Raw genomic sequence first — 12140 nt, 5'->3', positions numbered from 1 at the left:
TCTCTCGGCCAGGATCAAGGGTTTGCCTAATGGATTGACGAGGAAGAAGGAGCTTGCGGAGAAGGTTGCAAAGAAGCTAGGGGAGCCCCTATTCACTGTCATTGTCAATGAAGGGAAGATTAACCCCTCTAGCCACCTTCGGGTGAGAGTTTTTGTGAATGTTAATAAACCTTTGGTGAGATTTGTGTCGATAACTCTCAAGGAAAGGAAGAGATACCCGGTTAGGTACGAGAAAGTTCCAGCTTTTTGCTTCTTCTGTGGCTGCATGGGCATGTGGTGGAGGAATGTGGCAATGGGATTCATGATTCCAACTTATGCGAGTGGGGAGACTATCTGCAATGGAATAATGATCCTAATGGGGGTAGCGCTGGGGTAGAGCATGGAGGTGGTTGGCGGTCTGCTGGTAGGGGTGGTCGTGTTGATGCAAGAAGGGGATCAACTCGGAGAGGTGATGGTATTGGCAGAGGAGGGAGAGAAGGGAATTCTTTTGACTCGGGGGGCCGTGGTGCTGGAGCGTACAAGGAATAGATCTTTCAATCTAACCAGCAAGAGGAAGGTTCGGGTGAAGGTGTGAAGAATATTCGTAAGAGGCTCATCAATGCTTATGGCACACTGAATGTTAGGGGACAGGCGGTCCCTAACTTAGTTCGTAAAGTTTCAAACACGATGTTACTGCTCGAGAATGTTAGCTCCTCACGGACAGGTGGTGCATCCTCTACGACCTCGGGGAAGGTACCTATTGTTAAGAGAAGGAGGCATGGTGATGAGGCTGGTGGTGATGCACGTGTGGACGAGGATGCTGTGATGGCCTCTGAGGCGGCCTCCAATGGGAGGACCGCCGGGCCCAATGAATCTCCTAAGTTGGAACTGTCAGAGTGGGCGGAATCCTCGGACAGTTCGAGAACTAGCGACGATGTGTCACTCGCATTCCCCCATGCTGGGTTTTTTGTGTGAGACACGACAAAAAGAAGAGAAGATGAACAAGGTTAGAGGAAGGATATGTTTGAAGGGATTTTGCGGTGTTGATAGTAATGGGATGAGCGGTGGTCTTGCTCTGTATTGGCATGAGTATTTTGTGGTTGATGTCATGGAAAAGAATGAAATGATAATTGATGTTATGGTTCGTGTTGACACTGATGCGGAGCTATGGAGACTTACATGCATCTATGGGGAACCAAGAGTAGAAAATAGACATCTTATGTGGGAGAAACTTCAAAATTTAAAGACTGTAAATGGTACACCTTGGCTGACGATTTCAACGAAGCTTTATGGGACTTTGAGCATTTTTCTGCAACTCCTAGAGTTGTCCCTCACATGGTCGCATTCTGAGAAACTTTGGAAACACGTGGTTTGGTGGATCTCGGCTTCATAGGAATACCGTACACTTATGATAACAAGCGTCCAGGTGCTAATAATGTCCGTGTACGGCTTCACAAAGCAGTGGCTACTAATGATTGGCGAAACTTGTTTGCCTTTGCTTAAGTTCTCCATGTACCCTCCCCTTGTTCTGATCATGTGGCTCTTGTCCTCAAGAGTATTGCGGATGAGGGTCCGACTGCTCCAAAGAGCAGGAGGTATGAAGTCTTTTGGGAAAGAGACGGCTCTCTACCTGAGGTTAATAGGATGGCATGGGAAGCTGTTGGAGAGGTGCAAAATCTTAGCCAACTGTGGGATGCTCTTGCTAAAACTATGTCATCGTTGGACAGTTGGAGAAAGAAGTTTGGGAATATTACTAGGGAGATGGCCAAGTCACGAACCCGACTTGAAGAGCTTATGTCGATGAATGCTGATCAACAAAACATTCGGAGGGTGACAGACATAATGAATGAACTTTTATACCAAGATGAGATGTTGTGGTTACAGAGATCTAGAATCTCTTGGCTGAAGGAGGGGGATCGGAACACAAAGTTCTTTCATAACAAGGCGGTGTGGAGAGCTAGGAAAAACAAGATTCACCAACTCACGGACAACGTCGGCGTGGTACATTCAGACTTGGCTGCTATGGGGAAGGTGGCGAACGAATACTTCAAAGGTATTTTTACTGTTGATACAACACTTGACGCCGCATCAATCGTGGATCTCTTGGAGGTAGCGGTCTCGGAGGATGACAATGCTAAGTTGTGTTCCCCGTTCAACGTTAAGGATATAGCCGATGCCCTGCTTCAAATTGGGCCCTTGAAAGCTCCAAGGCCATATGGGTTCCCTGCAAGGTTCTTCCAGCGTAATTGGCTAACTGTCAAAGCTGATGTTACAACATCGGTCAAGAACTTCTTCAACACTGGGATTATGCCGGATGGGGTAAACTGAACCTCTATTATTCTTATTCCAAAAATTCCTAACCCTGTTAAGTTTTTTGATTACATGCCTATAAGTTTGTGTAATGTCATATACAAAATAATCTCGAAGTGTCTGGTTAATAGGCTTCGGCCTCCCTTGGATGGTCTTATATCTCCGGAAGAGAGTGCGTTTATCCGAGGAAGGATGATCATAGATAACGCGCTTGTTGCCTTTGAGTGCATCCATTATATTAAACATGAAAAAGACTCCACTAAAAGTTTTTGCGCTTACAAACTGGATCTTTCAAAGGCATATGATAGAGTGGATTGGGTTTTCTTGAGGCACGTGATGCAAAAGATGGGTTTCGCTCAACGATGTATTGACTAGATTATGACATGTGTCACATTGGTGAGGTATGCTGTTAAGATTAATGGGACCCTCTTAGATTTATTTACACCGACGTGTGTCCTTCGTCAAGGTGACCCCCTTTCACCATTCTTGTTCCTGTTTGTGGCGGACGGCTTGTCGGCGATTCTTCGAAATAAAGTTGAGAGGGATGAGATCTCCCGGTTAAAGTGTGTAGGCTTGTCCCAGGCATTTCCCATTTGCTGTTTGCGAATGACACATTGTTGTTCTTTGAGGCGTCCAGGAACCAAGCTAAGTCTATGAAGGACGCACTTCAGATGTATGGTAAAGTAGCAGGCCAATGTCTCAATCTTGATAAATGTTCACTTCTCTTCAGTACAGTTGGCTTGTTGGTGCAACACGAATAGGTGAGAGTTGTGTTGGGTGTGTCTAGTTTGGTGTTTGAAGAAAAATATTTAGGCCTGCCTACTCCCGAAGGCCGGATGTCGAAAGGACGCTTCCAAAACCTCCAGAAAAGGCTCACCAAGAGATTGATGCAATGGGGAGATGGGTATCTCTCAGCGTGCTGGGAATGGGGGTACCCAGACCTGCATGTGTGTGGACCAGGGTTGGCCCACTTCATCGACCAAAAACCAGAAGGTCCAGCACCACTTGAGGCAAGGCCCCCGCGAGGAGGAACAACATCAAGACCCACAGGGGGCCTCCTCATGACCCCTCCGGAGCGGCACATATTTCGAGGCAAGACCCGACCTCAGGAGTCTAGGATGATGCAGGTGAAAGACAGAGGAGCAACAGACAGCAGGACGGTGCAGTTCCCCTTTTAGTGCAAAGGGATTGAGGACACTCGTCGGTCTCCAAGGTATCTCCCAAAGGTTTCCATTCTGGTGCAACAGGCCACCACCGCCCACCAGCAGGATGGACTTCATCCCTGGACCGGTCCCTGCTGTGTTGACAATCACTTTGCACGCGAAGACTACGTTTGGACACGGGAAGCACGTTCCCCTATCCCCCTTTAAAATTGGTCGTTGTGGGATCCCTTCCCGCCGAAACGATAAGGGAAGAGGATCGGGGCCGCCACTATATTTAGAGAGAGTAGGTTACTTCATAAGGGGATCAGATTCATTCATTCGCCCACTGGCACCACACAAAGGCCACCTAGCCTCCGGAGGCCCTCGAACACTGTACTAGTTCATCCACAACCTCCACGTGAGGCAATCCACCAAAGCAGGAGTAGCGTATTACGCTTCTCAGCGGCCCGAACCTGGGTAAACTGCCGTGTTCTGTGTCTTTCTCACCATCAAGTGAGTTCTCTACCATCCCCTGTGAGTAGCGAGTCAGGCGAACCAAAGATGCCTGGTGGCCTCCGCACGTGCCCCTGAGTTCGAATCCTTAGGGTTTTGTGGAGCCCGAAATCCGACATTTGGTGAGCTAGGTAGGGGGCGTGTGTCGGAGCCTCCACGCCAACAGCAAGAGCCAGACCTCGACTCGGCGACTCCATGGCAAGCGCGACCACCGACAGCCGCCGGTCCCCGGTGGTGGACGGCGTCCGGGCAAGCAGGGCCGCCCCTGCATTCGCCTACATCCTCGGTGGATCGCAGGCGCCACCTTCCTACTGTCACGTCAAGCGTTTTCTACAGCGCGAGAGGGCGGTTCACCCAAGGCCCGAGCCTACGAAACACCGCGTATGGCCGGAGGTCGACATCACCTTTGGCACCGACGATCACCCCAAGGCCATGAAGGCCACCGGTACACTTCCTATGTTGTGCATGTCGACCATATGCGGTGTGGCCGTCTCCAAGACCCTCATCGACGGTGACACATCCCTCAATGTCATCTCAGTAGAGGCCTTCGACGCGCTGCAGTTGACCCGAGAGCGGCTTGCGCCTTTAAAGTCGTTCTACGGGGTGGTGGCAGGATCTATCACTTCTGTGGGATGGATTTGCCTCCCCGTTGATACGTCCATTTTGCATCATGCTTTTATGTTGATATTTATCGCTTTATGGAGTGTTATTATACCTTGTGGAACCTTACTTATGCCTTTTCTCTGTTATTTTGCAAGGTTTATTTGAAGAGGGAGAATAGAGGTAACTGGAATTCTGGACTAAAAAAGGAGCAAGTCCGAGTCCTCTATTCTGCGCAACTCCAAATGCCCTGAAAATCAACGTGGATTTTTTTGGGAATATATAAAAAATACTAGGCAAAAGAAGTGTGAGAGGGGAGTAACCAGGGGCCCACAAGCCTGGTTGCCGCGGCCTACCCCCTGGCCGCGGCAACAGGGCTTGTGGGCACCCTGATGGCCCACTGGCCCCCTCTTTTGCTATATGAAGGGTTTCGTCCGGAAAAAAAATGAAGGTGGAGCTTTTTCGTGGACTCTCCGCCTCCACGTGGCGGAACTTGAGCAGATCCAATCTAGAGCTCCGGCAGGACGATCTTACCGGGGAAACTTCCCTCCCAGAGGGGGAAATCGTCGCCATCGTCATCACCAACACTCCTCTCGTCGGAGGGGAGTCATCTCCATCAACATCTTCATCAGCACCATCTCCTCTCCAAACCCTAGTTCATCTCTTGTAACCAATCTCCATCTCGCGACTCCGATTGGTACTTGTAAGGTTGCTAGTAGTGTTGATTACTCTTTGTAGTTGATGCTAGTTGGATTACTTGGTGGAAAAGTTTATGTTAAGATCCTTGATGCTATTCATTACACCTCTGATCATGATTATGATTATGCTTTGTGAGTAGTTACTTTTGTTCCTGAGAACATGGGATAAGTCATGCTGATAATAGTCATGTGAATTTGGTATTCGTTCGGTATTTTGATATGTTGTATGTTGTTTTTCCTCTAGTGGTGTTATGTGAAGGTCAAATACATAACACTTCACCATACTTGGGCCTAAAGGAAGGCATTGGGGAGTAGTAAGTAGATGATGGGTTGGGTTGCTAGAGTGACAGAAGCTTAAACCCCAGTCTATGCGTTGCTTCGTAAGGGGCTGATTTGGATCCACTAGTTTAATGCTATGGTTAGACGTTGTCTTAATTCTTCTTTCGTAGTTGCGGATCCTTGCGAGAGGGGTTAATCATAAGTGGGATGCTTTTCCAAGTGAGGGCAGTACCCAAGCGCCGGTCCACCCACATATCAAACTATCAAAGTAACGAACGCGAATCATATGAACATGATGAAACTAGCATGACAGAAATTCCCGTGTGTCCTCGGGAGCGTTTTTCCTCTTATAAGACTTTGTTCAGGCTTGTCCCTTGCTACAAAAGGGATTGTGACACTTTGCTGCACCGTTGCTACTACTTGTTACTTGTTACTTTTCGCTTGCTACATTTCACCTCACTACACCATCACTTGTTACGGCTACCTTCAGTGCTTGCAGTTATTACCTTGCTGAAAACCGTTTATCAGAGCCTTCTGCTCCTCGTTGGGTTCGACACTCTTACTTATAGAAAGGACTATGATTGATCCCCTATAGTTGTGGGTCATCAAGATTCTTTTCTGGCACCGTTGCCGGGGAGTGAAGCGCCTTTGGTAAGTGGAATTTGGTAAGGAAACATTTATATATTATGCTGAATTTTATTGTCACTTGTCACTATGGAACAATTCCTTTGAGGAGTTTGTTCGGGGTATCTTCACCATGAACGGAAGCACGAGCAGTTGTTCCTCAACCTGAGGTACCTACTGAAAATATCTTTTATGAAATTACTTCGGGTATGCTTGAGAAACTGCTGGCTAATCCTTTTACAGGAGATGGATCATCACATCCAGACTTGCATCTGATCTATGTAGATGAAGTTTGTGGTTTATTTAAGCTTGCAGGTTTGCCCGAGGATGAGGTAAAGAAGAAATTCTTTCCTTTATCTTTGAAGGATAAGGCGTTGACATGGTATAGGCTATGTGATGATTCTGGATCATGGGACTACAATCGGTTGAAATTGGAATTTCATCAAAAGTTTTATCCTATGCATTTAGTACATCGTGATCGGAATTATATTTATAACTTTTGGCCTCGTGACAGGGAAAGCATAGCTCAAGCTTGGGGGAGGCTTAAATCAATTCTATATTCATTCCCCAATCATGAGCTCTCGAGAGAAATTATCACTCAAAACTTTTATGCTCGGCTTTCTCATGAAGATCGTACCATGCTTGACACTTCTTGTACCGGTTCTTTTATGAAGAAGGATATTGACCACAAGTGGAATTTATTGGAAAGAATCAAACGGAACTCTAAAGATTGGATGCTCGAAGAATCTAAGGAGTCAGGTATAAATTTCCAGTTTGATTGCGTTAAATCTTTTGTTGAAACAAACACTTCTAGAGATTTTAGCGCTAAGTATGGACTTGACTCTGAGATAGTAGCTTCTCTATGTGAATCTTTTGCTGCTCATGTTGATCTTCCCAAAGAGAAGTGGTTTAAGTATCATCCTCCTGTAGAAGTCAACATAGTTAAACCCAATCTAGTTGAAGAGAAAGTCATTGCCTTTGGTGATCCTATTGTTCCTTGTGCCTACGTTGAGAAACCACCTTACCCTGCTAGGAAAAAGGATTATTCTAAAGCTCCAACTGTGATACGTAGGGGTTACATTAGACCACTTGCACCCCTTGAGGAAATTAGAGTTGAACCTAGTGTTGCTATTATCAAAGATCTTTTAGCGGAAGACGTAGACGGGCATGTTATCAAATTCTGTGAGGACTCCGCTAGAATTCCTAAACCTCACGCGAAAGACAAATGCGGACCTGTAGTTGGCCTGCCCGTTGTTTCTGTCAAGAGATCACTGTTATCATGGTTTTGTGATATGGGTGCTAGTGTTAGTGCAATACCCCGAACCCTATTTGATGAAATCAAAGATGAGATTGCACCTGCTGAGTTAGAACCCATTTATGTCACTATTATGCTAGCTAATAGAGACACTATCTGCCCTCTGGGAATTGTGAGAGACGTAGAAGTCTTGTGTGGTAAGACGAAGTATCCTACTGATTTCCTCGTCCTTGCTACTGCACAAGATAGCTTTTGTCCCATCATATTTGGTAGACCCTTTCTCAACACTGTCAATGCTCATATTGATTGCATTAAACAGACTGTCACTGTTAGTTTCGAGGGTGTGTCTCATGAATTTAGCTTCTCCAAGTTTGGAAGACAACCCCATGAAAAAGAGTCGTCTGGTAGGGATGAAATCAATGCTCTTGCCTCTATTGTCGTACCTCCTACGGATCCTTTAGAGCAATATCTGCTTGAGAATGAAAATCATATGCATGTGGATGAAAGAGATGAGATAGATAAAATTGTCTTAGAACAATATCCTATTCTCAAGAATAATCTGCATGTTGAACTGCTTGGGGATCCTCCCCCACCAAAGGATGATCCTGTGTTCGAGCTAAAACAGTTACCAGATACTCTTAAGTATGCCTACCTTGATGAGAAGGAGATATATCCTGTTATTATTAGTGCTCACCTCTCGAATCACGAAGAGAATAAGTTATTAAAAACTTTGAGGAAGCACCGTGCTGCTATTGGATATATTCTTGATGAGCTTAAGGGTATTAGTCCCACTCTATGTTAGCACAACACTAAAGCCGATCCTGATTCTAAGCCAGTTGCTGATCATCAACGGAGATTAAATCCGAGGATGAAAGAGGTCGTGAGAAAAGAAATATTAAAGCTTCTGGAAGCAAGAATCATTTATCATGTTGCTCATAGTGATTGGGTAAGCCCAGTACATTGCGTACCTAAGAAGGGAGGTATCACCGTCGTTCCTAATGATAAGAATGAACTAATCCCACAGAGGATTATTACTGGCTATAGGATGGTGACAGACTTCCGGAAACTGAACAAGGCAACTAGGAAAGACCATTATCCTTTGCCGTTTATAGACCAAATGCTAGAAAGGCTATCTAAACACACACACTTCTGCTTTCTAGACGGTTATTCAGGTTTCTCACAAATACCTGTTGCACAATCTGATCAAGAGAAAACCACCTTCACCTGCCCCTTCGGTACCTTTGCTTATAGACGTATGCCTTTTGGCCTGTGCAATGCACCTGCCACCTTTCAAAGATGTATGATGGCAATATTCTCAGACTTTTGTGAAAAGATTGTTGAGGTTTTCATGGTTGATTTCTCCTTTACGGTTCTTCCTTTGATGATTACCTCAGCAACCTTGATCGAGTCTTACAGAGATGCAAAGATACCAACCTCGTCTTGAACTGGGAGAAGTACCACTTCATGGTTAATGAAGGCATCGTCTTAGGACACAAAATCTGTGAGAGAGGATTGAAGTTGCTAAGGCTAAGGTTGATGCAATTGAGAAAATGCCTTGCCCCATAGATATCAGAGGTATACGAAGTTTCCTAGGTCATGCTGGTTTCTATAGAAGGTTCATTAAAGACTTCTCTAAGATTTCTAGGCCTCTTACCAACCTCTTGCAGAAGGATGTTCCTTTTATTTTTGATGAGGATTGTGAGGAAGCTTTCGAAATACTTAAGAAGGCCTTGATAACCGCACCTGTTGTTCAACCACCTGATTGGAACTTGCACTTTGAAATCATGTGTGATGCTAGAGATTATGCTGTTGGTGTTGTTCTAGGACAAAGAGTTGACAAGAAGTTGAATGTCATTCACTACGCTAGTAAAACTCTAGACAGTGCCAAAAGAAACTCTGCCACTACGAAGAAGGAATTTTTAGCAGTCGTGTTTGCATGTGAAAAGTTCAGATCTTATATAGTTGACTCCAAAGTCACTATTCACTATGATCATGCTGCTATTAAGTACCTTATGGAGAAGAAGGACGCTAAGCCTAGGCTAATCAGATGGGTTCTTCTGCTACAGGAATTTGATTTGCATGTTGTTGAACGAAAGGGTGCTGATAACCCTGTAGCACATAACTTGTCTAGGCTAGAGAATATCCTTGATGACCCACGACCTATTGATGACAGCTTTCCTGATGAGCAATTGAATGTCATCCGCACTTCACATAGTGCACCATGGTATGCTTATTACGCAAACTATATCGTAGCCAAATACATACCACCCAGTTTCACCTACCAGCAAAAGAAGAAATTCTTCTTTGATTTGAGACACTACTTTTGGGATGATGCTCACCTTTATAAGGAAGGAGTAGATGGTGTTATTAGACGTTGTGTGCCTGAACATGAACAGGGACAGATCCTGCAGAAGTGTCATTCCGAGGCCTACGGAGGACACCATGCTGGAGACAGAACTGCTCATAAGGTATTGCAATCAGGTTTCTATTGGCCCACTCTCTTCAAGGATGCCCGTAAGTTTGTCTTGTCTTGTGACGAATGCCAAAGAATAGGGAATATCAGTAAGCGTCAGGAAATGCCTATGAACTATTCACTTGTCACTGAATCATTTGATGTCTGGGGCTTTGATTATATGGGACCTTTCCCGAGTTCCAATGGGTATACTCACATCTTAGTTGCTGTGGATTACGTCACTAAGTGGGTAGAAGCTATCCCCACTAGAAATGCTGATCAACACACCTTTATTAAGATGCATAAAGAAGTCATCTTCCCAAGATTTGGAGTCCCTAGATATCTGATGACTGATGGCGGTTCACACTTCATTCATGGTGTTTTCCGCAAGATCCTCGCTAAGTATGATGTCAACCATAGAGTTGCATCTACTTATCACCCTCAGTCTAGTGGTCAAGTGGAGTTGAGTAATAGGGAGAGCAAATTGATCTTACAAAAGACCGTCAATAGATCTCGAAAGAATTGGTCTAGCAAACTTGACGATGCACTATGGGCTTATAGGACTGCTTATAAGAATCCCATGGGCATGTCGCCGTATAAAATTGTTTACTGTAAGGCCTGTCATCTACCTTTTGAGCTGCAACACAAAGCTTATTGGGCAATCAAAGAGCTCAACTTGAATTTCAAACTTGCGAGTGAGAAGCGGTTGTTTGATATCAGCGCATTAGATGAATGGAGGGCCCAGGCATATGAGAATGCCAAGTTGTTCAAGGAAAAGGTTAAGAGATGGCACGATAAAAGAATACAAAAATGAGAGTTCAATGTAGGTGATTATGTTCTGCTATACAATTCTCGTTTAAGATTCTTCGCACGCAAGCTTCTCTCTAAATGGGAAGGTCCCTACGTTGACGAGGAAGTATATCGTTCCGGTGCCATCAAAATCAATAACACGGAAGGTAATTTTCCTAGGGTGGTAAACGGGCAAAGAATCAAGCATTATATCTCTGGTACTCCCATAAATGTTGAGACCAATATCATCAATATCATAACTCCACAGGAGTACATAAGGGATGTTTATCAGCCTGTTTTAGACCGTGAAAACAAAGAAGTATCTGTTTCGGTAAGTAATTGGACTCCGAAACTTTACCTATAGGAAATTTTCTCCATTTTGGAATTTATGGAAAATTAGAAAAATAAAAAACAGTCCGGAGAGCGCACGAGGCGGCCACAAGCTTGGTTGCCGCGGCCTAACCCCCTGGCCGTGACAACAGGGCTTGTGGGCACCTCGTGTGCCTCCCGGACTCCGTTTTCTTGCGGAGCACTCCTTCTGGTCCAAAAAAATCATTATATATACGCCCGAGGGTTTTGATCTCCGTATTGCGTAGTTTTCCTTTGTTTTTGTTTCGAGCCTGTTTCTGTTGCAGATCTAGATCGTCATGACTTCCCCAAAAGTTATTAAGGACAAGATCTTCGAGAAGGTCATCAATACCTACCTCACGGAAGTATTGCAGCACCCCCAGTCTATCAAGATGAGCGAGGGGATGTTGCACATCCATGATGTTGAGGGGCCTAAGAAGACCGGAAGCATGGAGACAAGGCTCGAAGCAATGGAGCAACAAGTCTTCAAGTGCCAAGGGATGGTGGAGCGTGGACTCAACGCCAACCACATGATGATCACGGAGTTCACCAGCAATCACAAGATGGATGCCATTGACATTGGGAAGCACCTCTCCAGGCTCTATGACAGGGTTGATCAACTTCAGGGCCAGATCTATGACCTGCAGAACCAAAACTTTGAGTATGAGTATAGATTTAAATCAATATGGTTGGCTCCAGATTTGAAGATTCCGGCGACTCGTTCATCCTGCCATGATGGAGCACCTATGCCTTGGAAGACGGAGGACGAGACTACTTCACCAACTCCACCACCATCACCACCAAAGGAAGACAACTAAGCATTGGTATGGGCAATCCCCTTGGCTTATGCCAAGCTTGGGGGAGTTTCCCTAGTATCGTATCATCTTTATATCTTTTGCTTTGACCTTTGTTTTAGTTCTTTCCTTTTCAGTTTTATTTCTTCTCTTAGTGGAATAAGTCTTTAGTGTTTAGTTTGAGTCTTTTGCTTTGTGTCTCCCCCGATGTATTCGAGCTTGCGAGCTATATAATAAAGAGTATCTTAGTCAAGGGCTTTGCTTTGTGTCGTGATCAAAAGTATGAAAAGAATGATAGCATGAAAGACCATGAGATGATCTTATGGAAAGTGATAGCTTCACATATAACAAGTATGA

Source organism: Hordeum vulgare, chromosome 7H (genome assembly GCF_904849725.1).
Source record: "Hordeum vulgare subsp. vulgare chromosome 7H, MorexV3_pseudomolecules_assembly, whole genome shotgun sequence".
In the NCBI taxonomy this organism is placed as follows: Eukaryota; Viridiplantae; Streptophyta; class Magnoliopsida; order Poales; family Poaceae; genus Hordeum; species Hordeum vulgare.
The sequence above is the reverse complement of the archived record's forward strand: the minus strand, read 5'-3'. Positions refer to the sequence as shown.